A 20070-nucleotide genomic window follows, 5' to 3' on the forward strand; every position below is an offset into this window, starting at 1 on the left:
CAGGAGCAGATTCTCCCCAAGTTGAGTCTCCATATGAGGACACAGTCCAGCTTCCCCTTCAGAGACTCTGAGCCATGGATCAGCAAAGTCACGCCTGGTTCCCTGAATCACAGAAACTGTGAGTAATATACATGTGTGCATGCTCAGTCGCTTCAGTCCTGTCTGATTCTTTGGAACCCTATAGACGGTAGCCTGTCAGGCTCCTCTGTCCATAGCATTCTCCACGCAAGAATACTGGGGCGAGTTGCCATGCTCTCCTCCAGGGTATCGTCCCAATCCAGGATTCAAACCCATGTCTCCTGCATGGCAGGTGGATTCTTTACCCACTGAGCCACCTGGGAAGCCCAAGTAATACGTGTATGTCACTCTAAGTCACTAAGTTCACAGCAATTTGTTACACAGCATTGAAAACTAATACACACCATTTTACAATTGTCCTTGAGACCAGTGGTTCTGCCCTCAGGAAGATACTTGCTTCTCCATAAGTGTAGTGTGAACTGGGTGAAGCTCAGGCTCCAGAAGCTATTCACCTCCTAAACCTCCTTCCTGCAGCTTTAGGCTTGGAGTCCAGCTACTCTCAGCCAGATTCTAGGCTTGTTTGTCGTGTTTGTTTGGTTGGTTTTGTTTGGCACTGTGATCCTTGCTAAAACTCAGTACACTTCTTTCAAATTGGCTTTGAGTCAATCGCATATCTGAATAACTACAACCAAGTGTCTTTGTAGAAGTGGAATTAAAACACGAAGTCTCTTTTCTTTCACTTAATGGCCTCTTAGCTCTCATTCTCCCAGCTGCTCCATAGAACTGCTACTGATTCGAGACTTTCTGAAATAAAGGCTTTGCATGGAGAGGCAATATAGTTAATTTAATCTCTGCCAGTAGACTGTTTATAGCTTACATTGATCTCATCTGTTTTGTACTCATTGTTTATACCTGCTTTAAATTGGGATACAGAAACAGTTGAATATTTTGACCCAATAAGATGTCAAATTATAAGACATTTGAGCCATTTAGACATCAAGCAGAGTCAGATACTGCCTGTCCCCTACCCCCAGCAAAATCACATCTTCTATTTCTGCTTGCTGAGTGGTTACTCTAACTTGAGTTCCGTTCTTTGTGTATAACTTTGCTCCACCATGACATAATGAATCTTCCCTACTCTTTTCCCTATTGCCATGGCTGCTGGCAGTTCTTGCAAGACCTTCTATTCTAGGTGACAATCAATACCTAGGGAAAAAAAAAGTGAAATTATTTTACTTAGTAAAAAGAAAGAATAGATGCTAGAATTGAATACTAACCATGACTGCCATGAGCGTTAGTTTTAGCTAGTATTATTCACTGCAGAGCAAATCATCCCATCAACCCTGAATATTCATTGGAAGGACTGATGCTGAAGTTGATGAAGCTCCAATACTTTGGCCACATGATGAGAAGAGCTGACTCATTAGAAAAGACCCTGATGCTGGGAAATATTGAAGCCAGGAGGAGAAGGAGACAACAGAGGATGAGACGGTTGGATGGCATCACCAACTCGACAGCCATGCAGTTCAGTTCTGTACAGTCTCTCAGTCATGTCCGACTCTTTGCAACCCCTTGGACTGCAGCATGCCAGGGTTCCCTGGCAGTCACCAACTCCCAGAGCTTACTCAGACTCATGTCCTTTGAGCTGATGATGCCTTTCAACCATCTCATAATCTGTCATTCCCTTCTCCTCCCGCCTTCAGTCTTTCCCAGAAACAGTGTCTTTTCCAGTGAGTCAGTTCTTCGCATTATGTGGCCAAAGTATTGGTGTTTCAGCTTCAGCATCAGTCATTTCAGTGAATATTTAGGAATGATTTCCTTTAGGATGTACTGGTTGGATCTCCTTGCAGTCCAAGGGACTCTCAAGAGTCTTCTCCAACACCACAGTCAAAAGCATCGCTTCTTAGGCACTCAGCTGTCTTCATAGTTCAAGTCTCACAACCATACATGACTCCTAGAAAAAAAACCATAGCTTTGACTAGATGGACCTTTGTTGGCAAATTAATGTCTCTGCTTTTTAATATGCTGTCTAGGTTGGTCATAACTTTTCTTCCAAGGAGCAAGCATCTTTTTATTTCATGGCTGCAGTCACCATCTGAGGTGATTTTGGAGTGCCCCCAAATAAAGTCTCACTGTTTCCATTTTCCCCATCTACTTGCCATGAAGTGATGGGACCAGATGCCATGATCTTAGCATTCTGAATGTTGACTTTTAAGCCAAATTTTTCACTCTCCTCTTTCACTTTCATCAAGAGGCTCTTTAGTTCTACTTCAGTTTCTGTCATAAGCGTAGTGTTATCTGCATATCTGAGGTTATTGATATTTCTGCCAGCAATCTTGACTCCAGCTTGTGCTTCATTCAGCCAGGCATTTCACATGACATACACTGCATATAAGTTAAATAAGCAAGGTGACAATATCCAGCCATGATGTATTCCTTTCCTGATTTGGAACCAGTCTGTTGTTCCATGTCCAGTTCTAATTGTTGCTTCTTTACCTGCATACAGATTTCTCAGGAGGCAGATCAGGTGGTCTGATATTCCCATTTCAGAATTTTCCATAGTTTGTTGCAATCCACACAGTCAAAGGTATAGGCCTAGTCAATAAAGCAGAAGTAGATGCTTTTTCTGGAACTCTCTTGCTTTTTCAATGATCCAACAGATGTTGGCAATTTGATCTCTGGTTCCTCTGCCTTTTCTAAATCCAGCTTCAACATCTGGAAGTTCCTGGTTCACATACTGTTGAAGCCTGACTTGGAGAATTTTGAGCATTACTTTGCTAGTGTGGCTCAACTGGTAAAGAATCCACTTGAAATGTGGGAGATCTGGGTTCGATCCCTGGGTTGGGAAGGTCCCCTGGAGAAGGGAACGGCTACCCACTCCAGTATTCTTGCCTGGAGAATTCCATGGACTGTACAGTCCATGGGGTCACAAAGAGTCGGACACAACTGAGTGACTTTCACTTCACTTTGCTAGCGAATGAGATGCATCCATTTGTGCAGTAGTTTGAGCGTTCTTTGGCATTGCCTTTCTTTGGGATTGGAATGAAAACTGACCTTTTCCAGTCCTGTGGCCACTGTTGAGTTTTCCAAATTTGCTGGCATATTGAGTGTAAGACGTTAACAGCATCATCTTTTAGGATTTGAAATAGCTTAACTGGAATTCCATCACCTCCACTAGCATTGTTCATAAGAATGCTTCCTAAGTTCCACTTGACTTTTCATTCCAAGATGTCTGGCTCTAGGTGAAGGATCACATCATCATGGTTATCTGGCTCACGAAGATCTTTGGTGTATAGTTCTTCTGTGTATTCTTGCCACCTCTTCTTCATACCTTCTGCTTCTATTAGGTCCATACTATTTCTGTCCTTAATTGTGCCCATCTTTGCATGAAATATTCCTTTGGTATCTTTAATTTTCTTGAAGAGATCTCTCTTTCCCATTCTATTGTTTTCTCCTATATCTTTGCATTGATCACCAAAGAAGGCTTTTTTATCCTTGCTATTCTTTGGAACTCTGCATTCAAATGGGTATATCTTTCATTTTCTCCTTTGCCTTTAGCTTCTCTTCTTTTCTCAGCTTTGTTAGGCCTCCTCAGACAACTATATTGCCTTTTTGCATTTATTTTTCTTGGGGATGGTCTTGATCACTGCCTCTTGTACAATGTCACCAAGCTTCATCCATAGTTCTTCATGCACTCTGTCTATCAGATCTAATCCCTTGAATCTATTTGTCACTTCCACTGTATAATCATAAGGGATTTGATTTAGGTCATACCTGAATGGTCTAGTGGTTTCCATACTTTCTTCAATTTAAGTCTGAATTTGGCAATAAGGAGTTCATGATCTGAGACACAGTCAGCTCCCAGTCTTGTTTTTGCTGACTATATAGAGCTTCTCCCTCTTTGGCTGTGACAATATAATCAGTCTGATTTCAGTATTGACCATCTGGTGATGTCCATGTGTAGAGTCCTCTCTTGTGTTGTTGGAAGAGGGTGTTTGCTATAACCAGTGCATTCTTCTGGCAAAACTCTGTTAGCCTTTAACCTGCTTCATTTTGTACTCCAAGGCCAAATTTTCTTGTTACTCCAGGGATCTCTTGACTTCCTTCTTTTTTCATTCCAGTCCCCTATAATGAAAAAGATATCTTTTGGGGGTGTTAGTTCTAGAAGGTCTTGTAGGTCTTCATAGAGCCATTCAACTTCAGCTTCTTCAGCATTAGTGGTTGGAACATAGACTTGGATTACTATAATATTGAATGGTTTGCCTTGTAAATGAACAGAGATCATTCTGTCATGTTCTGAGATTTCATCCAAGTGCTGCATTATGGACTCTTCTGTTGACCATGATGGCTACTCCATTTCTTCTGAGGGATCCTTGCCCACTGTAGTAGATACAATGGTCATCTGAGTTAAAGTCACCCCTTCTGTCCATTTCAGTTCACTAAAATGCCAATGTTCACTCTGGCCATCTCCTATTTGACCACTTCCAATTTGCCTCGATTCATGGACCTATCATTCCAAGTTCCTATACAGTATTGCTCTTACAGCAACAGACTTTACTTCCATCACCAAGTCACATCCACAACTGGGTGTTGTTTTTACTTTGGTTCTGTCTCTTCATTCTTTCTGGAGTTATTTCTCCACTGATCTCCAGCAGCATATTGGGCACCTACCGACCTGGGGAGTTCATCTTTTTTCCTTTCCACCATGTTCATGGGGTTCTCAAGGCAAGAATACTGAAGTGGTTTGCATTCCTTTCTCCAGTGGACCACATTTTGTCAGATGGACATGAGTCTGAGCAAACTTGGGAGACAGTGAAGGACAGGAAAGCCTGCTGTGTGCTTCAGTCCATGGGGTCACAAAGAGCTGGACACGATTTAGTGACTGAACAACAATGACAAGAAATCATGCCGAAACATGGTGAGTTTAAAATAATCAGTCATTCCACATGTTCATAATTCAGTGAGTCCATCTGGAAAGTTTTTTTTTTTAACAGTCTTTTCTAGCTAATTAATGAGGTCACTCATGATGCTACAGTCCATCTGTGGGTGGTGTAGGGCTGGTCAGTCTAGAAATCTGATCAGGGATGGCTCATTTCCCAATTTTATCCTCCAGTAGGCTGGCCTAGGTGTCCTCACATTGTGACCTCAAAGCAGCAAGAGAGAAAAATAGAGCTATGAGGCCTCTCAAAGCTTAATATCAGAACTGGCTAGTCATTCTAGAACATTATAGTTGTCAAAGCAAGACTTAAGACCAGCCAAGAGTTAGAACACGGTGAAGTAGACTCTATGTCTTGATGGGAGGGGTTATAATGTGTTCATTCTAACTCATTATAGATATTAAATCAATATAGTATAGTATAGTAGAACAAAGAAAAGGATTAGTAAATGGAGGAAGAGAACAAAGAAAAAAAGATGAGAAAGTGATAACGGGGACAAACGGGAGATAAATAATGTTTTCAGACACATTGAAAAGTAAAATACAGGGAAATATTCAGGTATAGTAAATCAGTGCCCTTAAAGCAGAGAAAAAAAATTAGTAAATTTAAAATAAAGTAATGCTCATAACTTTAAAAAAAACATGAATTTCAACTATACTTACGACATTCAACCTGTTTCAGTTGTCTAAGGTTATGCAGAAAATTAGCCCAAACTTTGTGGCAACAAGCAACCATCTATTATGCTCACAGATTCTATGGGTCGGGACTTTGTAAGAGCTTGGCTGAGGGGATTTTCTTGGGCATCTATCAGTTGCAGTCAGATGTCAGTTGGAAGAGTTTTCTCAAAACCTGTCTGAGGCCAGAAGCTCCATTTCCAATGTGGCTGACTCTCATGGCTGCTAATTGGTACTAGCTGTTCGCCCAGGACCCCATTTCTCCACCAATGCCTCTCCAATGATAGAGAACTCAGGAGAAACCAAATCTGCTAACACCTTGATATTGAACTTCCAGACTCCAGAAGTGTAAGAAGATAAAAATCTGTTGTCGAAGACACTCAGTTTGTGGTATTTTGCTGTAGCAGCTCTAGAAAACTAATGCTCTCCACAATATTTAAACCATATTTGAAATTAATAAGAAAAGTGATTGGTAACTTAAATATTAAAATTGGATTCCCTGTTTAGAGATTTAGATTCCTTGTCCAGTAATTAATCTTTTGTTGTTGTTCAGTTGCTAAGTCATGTCTGACTCTGCGACCCCATGCACTGTAGTATACCAGGCTTTCCTGTCCTTCACTACCTCCCAGAGTTTGCTCAGACTCATGTCTTTTGAGTCAGTGATGCCATCCAACCATCTCACCCTTTGGGATAAATTTTTTGACATATCTCAATATAGAGATAACTATGGCATAAATTGTAATAGCCAGGGACTTGGATTTGTGTTAACTTTAAATAATCAATATTTGGCAATCTAGCATTTCATCCAAATTTCTCATATATTTCCATGCCTTGGCTATCATTTTTTTTTAATTAAGATATATTTTTCAAAATAGGGTCTTAGAGTTACTGTTTTGAAGTGCGGGTATGCTTTTCAAGCTGTGGCCATTATTGAAACCAGAGTTCTATGACCATCTGAAAAGCTATAAAAAAGGGAGGGCAGTTGGGTAGGAAATGCTTTTTCTGGTTGCCAGTGGAGATGGGAAACTGTCAGGCTGTTTCATGTGTGTACAGCCCAGCAGGTGGCCCTGCCTAAAGCTTCTTGTCTTCCAGACAATTGTTTTCAAAGAGGGCAACCTTCTTTTGCAAAAGTCCCCAGACTAGCAGTATTAGGCCCCTTTGATATACCTACTTCCTCTCAGTTGTATTTACCTAAGAAATTTTACGCACAGAAAGGAAAGAATAGAAGAATAGCCAGCTACAAGACAGGAGTGAGATTTTGTTGTCACTTTCTTTAAAGTATCTTAAAACACAGCTGAACGGAGAAGGATTATGGGGCAGTAAAATACTGTTCAAAATATTCAGTGAATGAATAGCATGAGACATTTATCATAAAAATAACACTAACCAAAGAAATAATTCCCTCACTGAAAGCAAGCACAATTAACTTAAAATGGCTGTGAGCAATCTGCTAATAAATGGTACTTTCGTGATTATAAAACTTTTTAGTTTTGTTGAGTTTTAAAAGAGTGTTACTTCATAAAGGTAGTAGTCATTTGTCACTGGAGTTTTATTTATTAACATTTGTCACAATTTTTCAGAAATAAGTCATTGTAGCTTATCATCTATATCTTAAATTTATCCTAGGGTTAATTCAGTTTTTAAAGTCTAAACCTTGAGTGTGTTGATTTTACTCATTAGGACCAGAAAAAAAAATAGCATTTTTGTCATAATATTCTAGTTTTTAAAGTTTGTCTATGTGAAAGATGTGTGTTAGACCATTAGCCAACAGAAAAGAAGTAAAGAAGTGGAACAGTTTATATTTTTTAAAGTGAGATCTGGAGTTTAGAAAGTTCAATTCTGGTCCCAAAAGAGTTACTACCAACTATATGATGTTTAAAAACTCACTTTGCATCTTTAAATTCAAAGATTCTTCCTTGTCTAGTATATCACCTGCCCCCAATAGAGGGCTTCCCTAGTGGCTCAGTGGTAAAAAAATTTGCCTGCAATGCAAGAGCCACAGTAGACATGGGTTTGATCCGTGGATTGGGAAGAACCCCTGGAGAAGGAAATGACAACCCACTCCAGTACTCTTGCCTGGAAAAGTCCATGGACAGAGGAGCCTGGCGGGCTATACCATCCATGGGGTTGCAAAGAGTTGGACATGACTGAAGTGACTTAGCATGCATATCCCCAACAGAAGAAGCTACCACATTTACCACCATTTACAAAATGGCTGCTACTCCTGGTTCCAGCACTGTGCCTGGTGAAGAGGCAAAAAACAATTGTTATGCAGCTAAGGGGACACAGTAGACAGCTAGAGGAAGAACACGCTCAAGGTCCAGAGTAAGAACACACACCAGCATGGTGCTCACACCACTGGAGGAACTGTTTGGAGGAAAGAAAAGACAATTGTCCATAAAATGATTCCCAAAACACAGAAGATATAAGAAAATGAATGATGGTATGTGAGTGTGCACACACACATGCACACACACACACGCACTTACACACAAAACCCTTTCTGGGACTTAGGAAATAGCAACATGATTTTTTAATTAAAAAATATGATGATGAATTAAAGAGGGAACAATAACAATACAAATGAATGATCAAGGAGAGCTCTTAATACAGAGGAAATACAAATATAAGGCAAAATATGAAAAGATATACAAGGACTGGATGACAAGAGAACATCATGATAGATTCAGGAGAACAGGACTACTCGATTGATAAATATCCACAAGTAGCATCACCGACATGAAGATCAGGGACAGGGTCACAACTGCTTGGGTAAATCAGACAAGTTGTGCTCATCTAAAGGATTCAAGGAGATCCAACCAGTCCATTCTGAAGGAGATCAGCCCTGGGATTTCTTTGGAAGGAATGATGCTGAAGCTGAAACTCCAGTACTTTGGCCACCTCATGCGAAGAGTTGACTCATTGGAAAAGACTCTGATGCTGGGAGGGATTGGGGGCAGGAGGAGAAGGAGACGACCCAGGATGAGATGGCTGGATGATATCACAGACTCGATGGACGTGAGTCTGAGTGAACTCCAGGAGTTGGTGATGGACAGGGAGGCCTGGCGTGCTGCATTCATGGGGTCGCAAAGAGTCAGACACGACTGAGCAACTGAACTGAACTGAAAGGATTCAGAAGAACATCAGAGGAGCCATAGTACCCAACAGAGAGATCACCATTCTCTGAGGAAGACGCACATCTCCTGGCCTCCTTAGTCAAACCTATACGGTTGTAGTTAGCATCCAAATCAATCAAGTTCACATCAGACTGTCTGAAAACATACTTGTCCTCTTCTAAGCCTGGCCTGATACACATAAGCCGAGAGTGCTGCAGGATGGAGCATTGTCTGGAAACCTGCCAGGGACCTCTTCACCTGGATCAAGTACACTTCATTAATCTTGAGATACACAATGCACCATATGATTGCTACAGGACCATACTCAATACTCTAGCTTGCTTGTCAGGGATGTTTGCAGCCTGTACAGCCTAACACAACTTGATCTAATTACCTTCTTGAATGCTGAGCCAGTTCCCAGGGGTTTCTAGGAGATTCCAACTATAGCACCTGTCATCCTGCAAGAGAACTGAAGATGGGAAAACAGGAGATCCGGAAAGAGGAAAAGAAACAGATGCTGGAAAGGAAATCGTTAAGCCAGTAACTTTTAAATTTTTCTCTAAGCAGAGAAAAGACTTGAATTTTCAGACTAGAGGGGCTCAGAGAGTTCTAGGAAGGGCTTATCGGAAAAGATGTGCATGGGAGCTAAGTCGCTTCAGTCGTGTCTAACTCTGTGTGATGCTATGGACTGCAACCCACCAGGCTGCTTTGTTTGTGAGATTGTCCAGGCAAGAATACTGGAGTGGGTTGCCATGCCCTTCTCCAGGGAATCTTCCTGACCCAGGGACTGACTCCTCATCTCTTAATCTCCTGCGCTGGCAAGCAGGTTCTTTACCACTAGTGCCACCTGGGAAGCCTACCAGAAAGGACACATGTTAATTCATACTATACTCAAGGAGCTATTTTAAGCTTCCAAAAGAAGTGGTTATTTTCAAGGAAAAGCAAAGACATTTAGGATTGAACTTTTTATCTGCTACCCAGGAATTAAGAAGGGACTTGATCATTTACCAGTGTCAAAAAAAAAAAAAAAAGAGAGAGAGAGAGAGAGAGCTGTGTAGATATACAAGGATTCAAAAATATAAAAAAGGTGTGTTCCACTGGAGGCAATTACTAGGCAAACGATTCTAACCAAACAAAAATTTAACCAGAACGGAAACCTCAAGAAAGGAGAATACAAGATGACAGAATTACTGAGAACACTCCGTCTGCATTATTTATAGTCTCTGATCGACGTGGGGACTGATGAGTCAACTTGAACCATGTACACAAGTTTCAAATGATGTTTTGGGAATTAAAATTCCTTTGCAGCAAACTTGGCTCTTCATTTCCAGACATTTTATTTGATACTTGAATATCTCTCCTCTGTAGCAAAACATTCCCTAAATTGATGTCAAAGTGAATCTTTTAAAATGTGCCCCAAATACATTTTGCTTGATGATTCAAATCTTCCAAACACAGGACTTTGACAAAATAGTCCAAGTTAATTATAACAGGAAGAATAATAAAATGAGTAGCTCTCTCAAGCTGTAAGTATGAAAGAAAATGAAGATCCTCTTCTCAAAAGTATGTAATACAAAGTTAAAATATTAGTCAGTGATCAGGAACGAAAAGCAATCTATCTTTCTCGGAGTACAATGTGAAATTGTAGTATCTGCCAGCCGTGTTTCTTTTCTTTTGCATTGGTTCTTCCTTTGAGAGAATTTGCAAAACAAATTCTTCATACATTAGATCTCCTTCATAGACTCTTAACAGTATTGGCACCATAGACACAAAATATACCATAAAACGTTCCTTTTCTATTTCACATAGTTCCATGGGAAGGAATTTATGCAAATCTTAATCACAGACAAAACATATCCTGGTGACATCATGATCTCACTGAAAACTTTCCAACCCTAAAAAAAAAAAAAAAGTTTCTTCCATCATACCCTCCCCCACCAGTGGCAACAGGCACTTCCAGCTGTTGTTTTTAGAGAAGGGAGACTGTGTGTATAAGCACCACCCTGTTTTGCTGGGCTCATCCTCCAGCATATTTTCAGAGTGCAAAAATCACTTCCTCATGTATGGTCGAGGCTAGAGCTCTTTGTTCTATAACTCCTTTCCAATTATGATTTTCAAGAAGTTATTAAAAATAATAAACAAAGAATTTGGAGCAAATGTTATTAAGAGATACACATATTCTTGCTCGCCATCCTGAGAAAATTCTAAACAGGTGAAAGCTGTTATAACAATGAATCTATAATTAAAAGCATAAGCCAAATAAATTAAAACCATTAAGAATTTCATCATGGTAAGATATCTCAAGTTCAAAACAAGATTGTAAACTGATTTTGGTGGGGACATTGTAAACGTCATGCTTCCTAGCTTCATCGTTGTGGTTTTAAGTAGAAATTTTTTTGGCCAGTGCAAGTTTAAAAATATGGCATGCAATAATTTTCTTCTTAGAGGAAAATATCTCTACCAGTACAATTGTCATTATAGTGCCTCGTAACAAGCTCTTCACCACTTCAGCCCAAAATTCTGAAGAGAATTAGTGAAAACACAGAAAAATGTTTTCTGCCCCTTTTAGACCCGAAAGAAGTTTCTGAACTCCTGAGCGGGGGCCGCAGTGCCTACCACAGTGTCTGCTCATACAGTTTTTTACAATGCGTAGTGTTACATAGATAAATTACACACCCTAATTTGAATGTGCAGTGATTCTTAGAGAAACAGGTCAAATATAGGTACACATTTTTTTTCTTTTTGCATAAACAAAACCACAATCTGAAATAATGAGTCTCTGTTGTAAAAAGATTTGTTCTGTTTTTTTTGTTGTTGTTGTTTTTTTTTTACTAAACATCTATTATATGGCAATTAATTAGACTAAAATTCAGAGGGTGAATTTCTATTCCCAGACGCTTCATAGGCCCATCTGTTTAAGCAACAGTGACAGGATAACTATTTAACAACCTGTTAAGGATGAGTGAGAAGATGACTGGTGGAAATACTAAGAAAACTTTTTTAAACAAAGCAAAAGGCTTCACTTCTGATGTTCTCCTTTAAGTTTTCGGTCACTTAACTTTTGTTTGGTTTCTTTCTCTGTACAGCTAGGGAGCCAGACTTGAATTGGTGGTTTTCCAGTTCTTTTAGTGGTACAGCCATTGTTCAAAGAGCTCTGACAGAGACACACAGGCAGGGGAGCCGCTGTGAGTAAAGCAGCGTCGTTCTCAGAGTCCCAGCTGTGGGTCCAGCTGCTCTGGTGCACAGGCTGAGAAGGCCCCAGACACAGTCTGAACAACCATGCGCTAGACAATTCAGAGACTGTAAACATTGATAACTTTACAAGAAACGATGGAAGGGACGAGGAAACAAGTGCCTAATAGTGCCTATCTCCAACTTAAAAATGCTACTTTTAGTTTTTAGTTACAATATTTCAGAACAATGGTTGAAATTTGTTCATTGCCACTTTTTACAAGTAAATTTTTAATAAAATAGACCCAGAGGATTTTTATCATCTCTGGGTTGTAGCAGTTTCTTTATATCCATTTCAGGGAGGTAATTTTGATGATATTCCTTGCTGCCAGTGAAAGAAAGTGTTAGTTGGCCCAGTTGTGTCTGACTCTTCGCAGCCCCATGGACTGTAGCCCACCAGGGTCCTCTGTCCATGGCAAACTCTGGAGTAGGTTGCCGTTTCCTTTTCCAGGGGATCTTTCTGACCCAGGGATCAAACCCATATTTCCTGCATTGCAGGCAGATTCTTTCCCATCTTAGCCGCCAAGGGAAGCCCTTGCTGCCAACCAACATCAATTTCTCCCTCTTCCTTTCTAATAAAACCTGAATAATTTTCAGCATTGCAATGTGTCCACTTGAAACTAATCACTTAGTTGATATGGTCCAAGTGCAAAATTCTGGCCAATGAGATGAAAGCAGAATATTAGGTGGGGGTTTCAGGAAAGCTATTGTTGTATTGATTTTTTTTTTAAAGACTCATTTATCATTAATTTGTTGAGTGAATTGGTGGCATACATCTTTTTCCTCCCCACCCTTTGTTACTGAACCAAACTTTGGGCCAGTCTCCTGTACATGCACAGTAAAGCCAATTCAATCAGATTCTTGCCATACTACCATGTCCCCGACTCCCCCCACCACATATACCCCTCATCAACCCACATCTGTGTTCTCACAGAAAATGCCCTAAGTTGATGGAGAAGGGAAAAATACAAGCCCGATTTACAGATTGCTGGTACCGGTCAAAAAAGGGTACCTGTCTTTTTTTTTCCCTGGAAGAGGAGAAATGGCCTAAGGTGCAGTTCCAAACTGAGGCATAAGCAGTCGGCTAACAATATGGCAAACGATTAGGAAATTGGAAGGAGGGATTCTGGACAATTGATGATAGGAGTAACCGAGAATGGGCCTAATGTATTCATGTTCCATATAAATGTTCCTCAAAATACTGTCACTGTGCTAGAAGCTGTTAGTAATCAGAAATGGACAACATACCTTTCGTTTAGTCTGCATCTGTCCATCCTCACTGTGTGCTCAACGAGATGCTGATCTTTGCTATTCGTACAGAATAATGGTAGTCACATGTCCTCATATGTTTGTCAGGACCCACAGACTGTCCCATACCGAGTGAACCCTAGTGTGACTGAACCCTGGGTGGCAATGATGCGTCAAGTTGTAACACATGTACCACTGTGGTAGGGGATGTTATTAGGGGCAGAGGCTTCTGTATGTGGGGATAAGGAATATACTGGGAACTCTGTACTTTCTTCTCAGTTTTGCTATGAACTGAAAACTGCTTTAAATAATAAAGTCCATTTTTTAAAAGTCTGATCTGCTTAACTCTTCCCTTCATAAAGATTGACCCATCTCTCATTCGGAACCATAATCTGGTGAGAACAACACCCACCATGTAACAGGTAAACCTCTTCTATCAAATAGCGGGAAGCAATTTGCCCTACTGGGTGATAGATAACTTGTGATTGACATTTGTTTGGTAAAAACCTTCATGACAATGCATACAACGTTGCTTTGAACAACAACAACAACAATACTCACTTTTGGTCATTACATAGCAGCCCAAAATGAAATGTGAAATTTAGCTCTAACAACTTTGAAAAACTGAGTTAGAACGTGAGTGGATTAGAGAGACAGGGCTCTTTACCCAAAGAGAGTGTTCTCACTCTCCTTACCCAAAATTGATTTCTTTGGAAGGAACATAAAGATATGGAAAACTAATAGCTGATTCTGAAGAGCGAGTTGAAATTTGTGGGCAATACTTTAAGAAACTGGATCAATGCATTCTTTGCGAGGAATAAAGACCATCCAACAGGACCTATGTAGATCAAGTTTGGCTGAGGCCCCTCCAGGTGACTAAACTCAAAACTTTAAACCTGAATTTAAAGAGAAAGGGGACAATTACAGATAGGAAGCAAAGTGAAGGGAAAGAACTGTTTTTGGTGTTTATCTATTATAAATTATGCTACTCTGAATACTTTTCTATAAACATATAATTCTCTTTATTTTTTTATAATATTAAGACTTTTATTCTAGCTTCCCATGCACAAAAAGGATAAAAACAGAATAATACAATTCCAAGAATAGTAACGATGTATTTGAACAGGTTTTATAGTTTCAAACTTTTGCTTGCTTGTCTTTGCTTTTTTTTGTCTATTTGCTTAAATTTTTGTTGAGGCGTAGTTGATGTATAATATTATATGTTTCAGGTGTACAACATAGTGATACACAATTTTTAAAGGTTATATTCCATTTATAGTTATTGTAAAATATGGGCTATAGTCCCTGTGTCCCTGTGTTGTATGGACTATCCTTGGACCATATTTTTTCTGTACATAGTAGTTTGTTCCTCTTCATGCCCTACCCCTGTCTTGCTAGTCCCCCTTCTCCCTCTCTTCTGGTAACCACAAATTTATTCTCTATATCTGGGAATCTGTTTCTTTTTTAGTATATTCACTAGTCCGTTTAATTTTTTTGGATTCCACATTTAAGTGATATCAACAGTATTTATCTTTCTCTGTCTGACTTATTTCACTAAGCATAATACCCTCCAAGTCTATCCACATTGTAGCAAATGACAAAATTTCATTCTTTTTTATAGCTGAATAGTATTCCCTTGTATACATATACCACATCTTCTTTATCCAATCATCTTTTGATAGACACTTAGGTTGCTTCCACATCTTAGCTGTTGTAAATAATGCTGCTAAAAACATTGGCATGCTTAGTTGCTCAGTCGCGTCTGATTCTTTGCAAACCCATGGACTGCAGCACGCCAGGCTCCTACTGGAGAGGGTTGCTATTTCCTCCTCCAGAGAATCTTTCCAACCCAGGGACTGACCCAGGTCTCCTGTAGTGCAGGTAGATTCTTTACTGTCTGAGCCAACAGGGAAGCCCTATAAACAATGGGGTGAAATGTATATTTTTGAATTGGTGATTTGGGGGTTTTGAGGATATATACTCAGGCACAGAATTACTGGGTCATATGATAGTTCTACTGTTAGTTTTTGTGAGAAACTCTCATACTGGTTTCCACTGTGCTGCACCAGTTTACATTCCCACCGGCAATGTACGAGGTTCCCCTTTTCTCCATATCCTCGCCAACATTTGTTATTTGTGCATTTTCTTAATGATAGCTACTCTGACAGATGTGAGGTGATACAGTTCCTCCTTATTTTGGATGGTTACTCGTGGCTATGTTACCCACAATAAATTTACTCATTTATAGCATATGACATCATTATTACTCTTTTTATTCATTCTAAAATGATTGTTTGAACTTATAATGCCAAGGGCAACAAAGAGGAATGCCAGTTTCAACATATCCTTAAGAGTACTGGGTCATAGTGCCTCTTTTTATATCTATATCTGCCTATCTGTCTATCCATCTGGGCTTCACAGATGGCTCAGGGGTAGAGAATCCGCCTGCCAATGCAGGCGATGCAGGAGACACAGGTTTGGTCCCTGGTTCAAGCAGATCACTGGGAGGAGGAAATGGCAACCCCCTCCAGTGCTCTTGCTGGGATAATCCCATAGACAGAGGAGCCTGGAGGGCTATAGTCCAATGGTTTGCAAAGAATGCCGCACAACTGGGTACACATACACCTATCTATCTGTGTCTGTCTATCTATTATATACCTATAATTTTATAGGCAAAAATTTATCTCACCATATTACTCATTAATTTAATCAATATTTATTGACTATCTACTATGTTGCAACTCTTATTCAAGTTGCATTTCTTTGGGTTATAAGATTCTATGGCCCACATTTATTTTTACTATGTCTTCTTGGATTTGACAGTCATGTTTTTCCTTTTGTTGGTGACAATCATTTTGCCATGAATCTAGGTTTGTTCTGGCTGATTCAATGAAGTGCTAAGTCACCCAGGAGGGAAATTCTTATGATCTTAGAAGCAATAAACAAGAAAGGAAATGATGTTTCAACTGGACAATAGGTTTCAACAAGAGGTTTTAAAAAAATAATTTCAAAGGTTGAGAGAAAATAGAGCATGAGTCCACTGTATCTTATCATCTGCTTTCACCGAGACTAGTGTAGTTCTGAACACACAACAGACCCTTGGCAAATATGCTATTTGCGTTCTTCGTAATCCTCTGTGAGCTTCTTTTACCCTATTCTGAACCTCACTTTCTTTAGTCAGTAGTGTGGATGAAAATAATGCCTGCACAAGAGGAAGCATTAAGGAGAAAATGGGAGAATTCATTTTAACATCTAAACAGCATTTTAGGAATGTGAGGGATGAATAGTAGGAAGCTGTGTTCATGTTTTCCTTCTCAAATAAAATGCTGAAATTCAGAATGCTGGAAAGCCTTGCCAGTTTTCTCACTGAAACTTCTCTGTTGAATAAAGTAGACAGTCTACATGGTGGAAGAAGACATTTTCCTGAAGTGACAAACATTCTTTTTCACTTTATTTTGAATAAAGTTTATTCATTTTGAGTAGAAAAGATAAAGCTAGTGATCATTTTTATTTTCCCTGAGCTTGTCTTCGTACAAAAAGCAGATGTTCCACCATGGACCAAAAAGGAGTTAAAAGAGCAGAGAATAAACCTATGAATTACTGGCAATGACAAAGTTGCACAAGGCCCCTGACCAGACACCAGGGAATCAGAAACAGTAAAAGACTAAGCAATAATTTAACCTGAGTCCGTGAAGTAACATAGTCTAGATAATTAATACCTGTTTGGTTATTATATATTATGCTTTTATTGTGGAATTTGATGTGTGAATATTTTCTTAAGGAATTTTATGAAGGAGATTGGTCTTTGATTTTCTTTTCTTATGGTGGCTGTCTGATATCACAATTGTGCTGTCATCATAAAACAAGTGGAGAAGTGTGCTTTGTCTATTTTGGGGGAAATGGTGTAAGATTGATATTATGTCTTCCTTAAATCTGAGAGAACTCACCATTACAGTTATCAAGGCTTAGTATTATCTTCATGTGGAAGTTACTGATATATGATTCAATTTTTCTGATGGATATAAGGCATTTATATTTCCTGTTTCACCTGGTATCAGATTTGGTAAGTTGTGTGTTTTTAATGAATTTGTCAACTTTATATACCATGACAGATTCATTCACAAAAAGTTTTCCATAGTATCTAAAATCCTCTTGATTCTGTAGGATCTGGAGTAACATACTATTTCAAATCCTAATCTCAGAATGTTGTAATTTCTCTCTTTTTATCTTTATCACTCTTCCTAGAATGTATACATTTTATTAACCTTTAAAAAAACTAACTCCTGGTTTTGCAAAATTTTTCAGTTTTGTCTCTTCTCTATTTGTTTGAGTTCTGATCTTATTTCTTTTCATCTATGAATTAAATTTTTTATCTTTTTCTAGGTTCTTAAAATAATCTTATGACAACCTTAAGTTAATCACAATCTTAAGGCTCCTTAAAGTAGAAATTTTAATTATTAATGTTAAGGTTTTCTCTCATTCTAATATAAATATTTAATGGTGTAAATTTCCCTTATATACTATAGTAGCTTCATGCCGCCAAATTTAGAATGTTGTAATTTAATCAGCATTTGGTTCAAAATATTATCTGATTAATGATTTCTTCTATGATCCATATGTTAATCAGAAGTTGACTGTTAAATTTTAAATATTTGAACTTTTCTAGATATCTTACTGATGAATAACTTAATTGCATATTGTCACAGAATATAATTACTGATACTGCCTAGTCTTTTGAACTTCACTGAGACTTTTTTTATGGCTCGGTATGATTTATCCTGGATCATAGTTCATGTACACCTTTAAAAAATGTGGATTCTGAACTTGTGTTAAATGTTCTATAAATGTCTGTAAGGTAGAGATTGCTGATGTTCAGTCGCTCAGTCATGTCCAGTTCCTTGTGACCCCATGGACTGCTGCATGCCAGGCTTCCCTGTCCTTCACCATCTCCTGGAGAGTGCTCAGACTCACATCCATTGAGTCAATGATGCCATCCAGCCATCTTCTCCTACTCAAACTCATGTCCATTGAGTCTCATCCTCTGTCGTCCCCTTCTCCTCCTGCCTTCATCTTTCCCAGCATCAGGGTCTTTTCCAGTGAGTCAGCTCTTCACATTAGGTGGCCAAAGTATTGGAGCTTCAGCTTCAGCATCAATCCTTCCAATGAATATTCAGGGTTGATTGCCTTTAGGATTGACTGGTTAGATCTCCTTGCAGTCCAAGGGACTCTGAAGAGTCTTCTCCATAATTTGAAAGCATTAGTTCTTCAGCACTCAGCCTTCTTTATGGTCCAACTCTCACATCCACACATGACTACTGGAAAACCATAGCTTTGACTAGACAGATATTTGTCAGCAAAGTGATGTCTCTGCTTTTTAATACACTGTCTAGCTTTGTCATTGCTTTTCTCCAAGGAGCAAGTGTCTTTTAATTTCATGGCTTGCGATCACAGTCCACAGTGATTTTGGAGCCCAGGATAATAAACTGTGTCACTGTTTCTATTTTTTCCCCATCCATTTGCCATGAGGCGATGGGACTAGATGCCATGATCTTGGTTTTTTGAATGCTGAGTTTTAAGCCAGCTTTTTCACTTTCCTCTTTCACTTTCACCAAGAGGCTTTTTAGTTCTTCGCTTTCTGCCATTAGATTGGTATCATCTGCATGGAGATTATTGATATTTCTCCTGAAAATCTTGATTCCAGCTTGAGCTTCACCCAGCCTGGCATGATGTACTCTGCATATAAGTTAAACAAGCAGAGTGACAATACGCAGCCTTGATGTACTCCTTTCCCAATTTTGAACCAGTCTTTTGTTCCATGTCTGGTTCTAACTGTTGCTTCTTGACCTGTATACAGATGCCTCAGGAGGCAGGTAAGGTGGTCTGATACTCCTACCTCTTGAAGAATTTTCCACAGTTTGTTGTGATCCACACAGTGAAAAGTTTGGACTGAGTTATAACACCAACTTTACTAGTTCTTTGACTTACAATAACAGATTGTGGGATTTTTTTGTCTCCATTACCATCCATGTGAGTCAATTCCTATACTAAATCTCCATATATGCATATTGTCAACAAAGGTCCATCTAGCCAAAGCTATGGTTTTTCCAGTAGTCATGTATGGATGTGAGAGTTGGACTATAAAGAAAGCTAAGTGCCAAAGAATTGATGCTGTTCAACTGTAGTGTTGAGAAGACTCTTGAGAGTCCCTTGGATTGTAAGAAGATCCAACCAATCCATCCTAAAGGAAATCATTCCTGAATATTCATTGAAAGGACTGATGCTGACGCTGAAACTCCAATACTTTGACCACCTGATGTGAAGAACTGACTCATTGGAAAAGACCCTCTTTCTGGGAAAGATTGAAGGCAGGAGGAGAAGGGGATGAGAGAGGATGAGATGGTTGGATGGCACCACCGACTCAATGGACATGAGTTTGTTTAAGCCCTGGGAGTTGGTGATGAACAGGGAAGCTTGCTGTGCTGCAGTCCATGCGGTCACAGAGAGTCGGATATGACTGAGCAACTGAACTGAATTGAACTGAATATAAAACATGTGTGCTTCCCTGGTGGCTCAGTTGGTAAACAATCCACCTGCAATGCAGGAGACCTGGGTTCGGTCCCTGAGTTGGGAAGATACCCTGGAGAAGGGAACGGCTACCCACTCCAGTATTCTTGCCTGGAAAATTCCATGGACAGAGGAGCCTGGCAGGCTAAAGCCCATGGGGTCGCAGAGTTGGACACAACTGAGCAAATTTCACTATACTCTACTATGCTATATGTAATAGACAAAATATTCTATTGGATCTGTTTCTCTGGAGAACACTGCTAATAAAATAGTATTAATTAC

This window comes from Capricornis sumatraensis, chromosome 17, assembly GCF_032405125.1.
Source record: "Capricornis sumatraensis isolate serow.1 chromosome 17, serow.2, whole genome shotgun sequence".
NCBI lineage: Eukaryota > Metazoa > Chordata > Mammalia > Artiodactyla > Bovidae > Capricornis > Capricornis sumatraensis.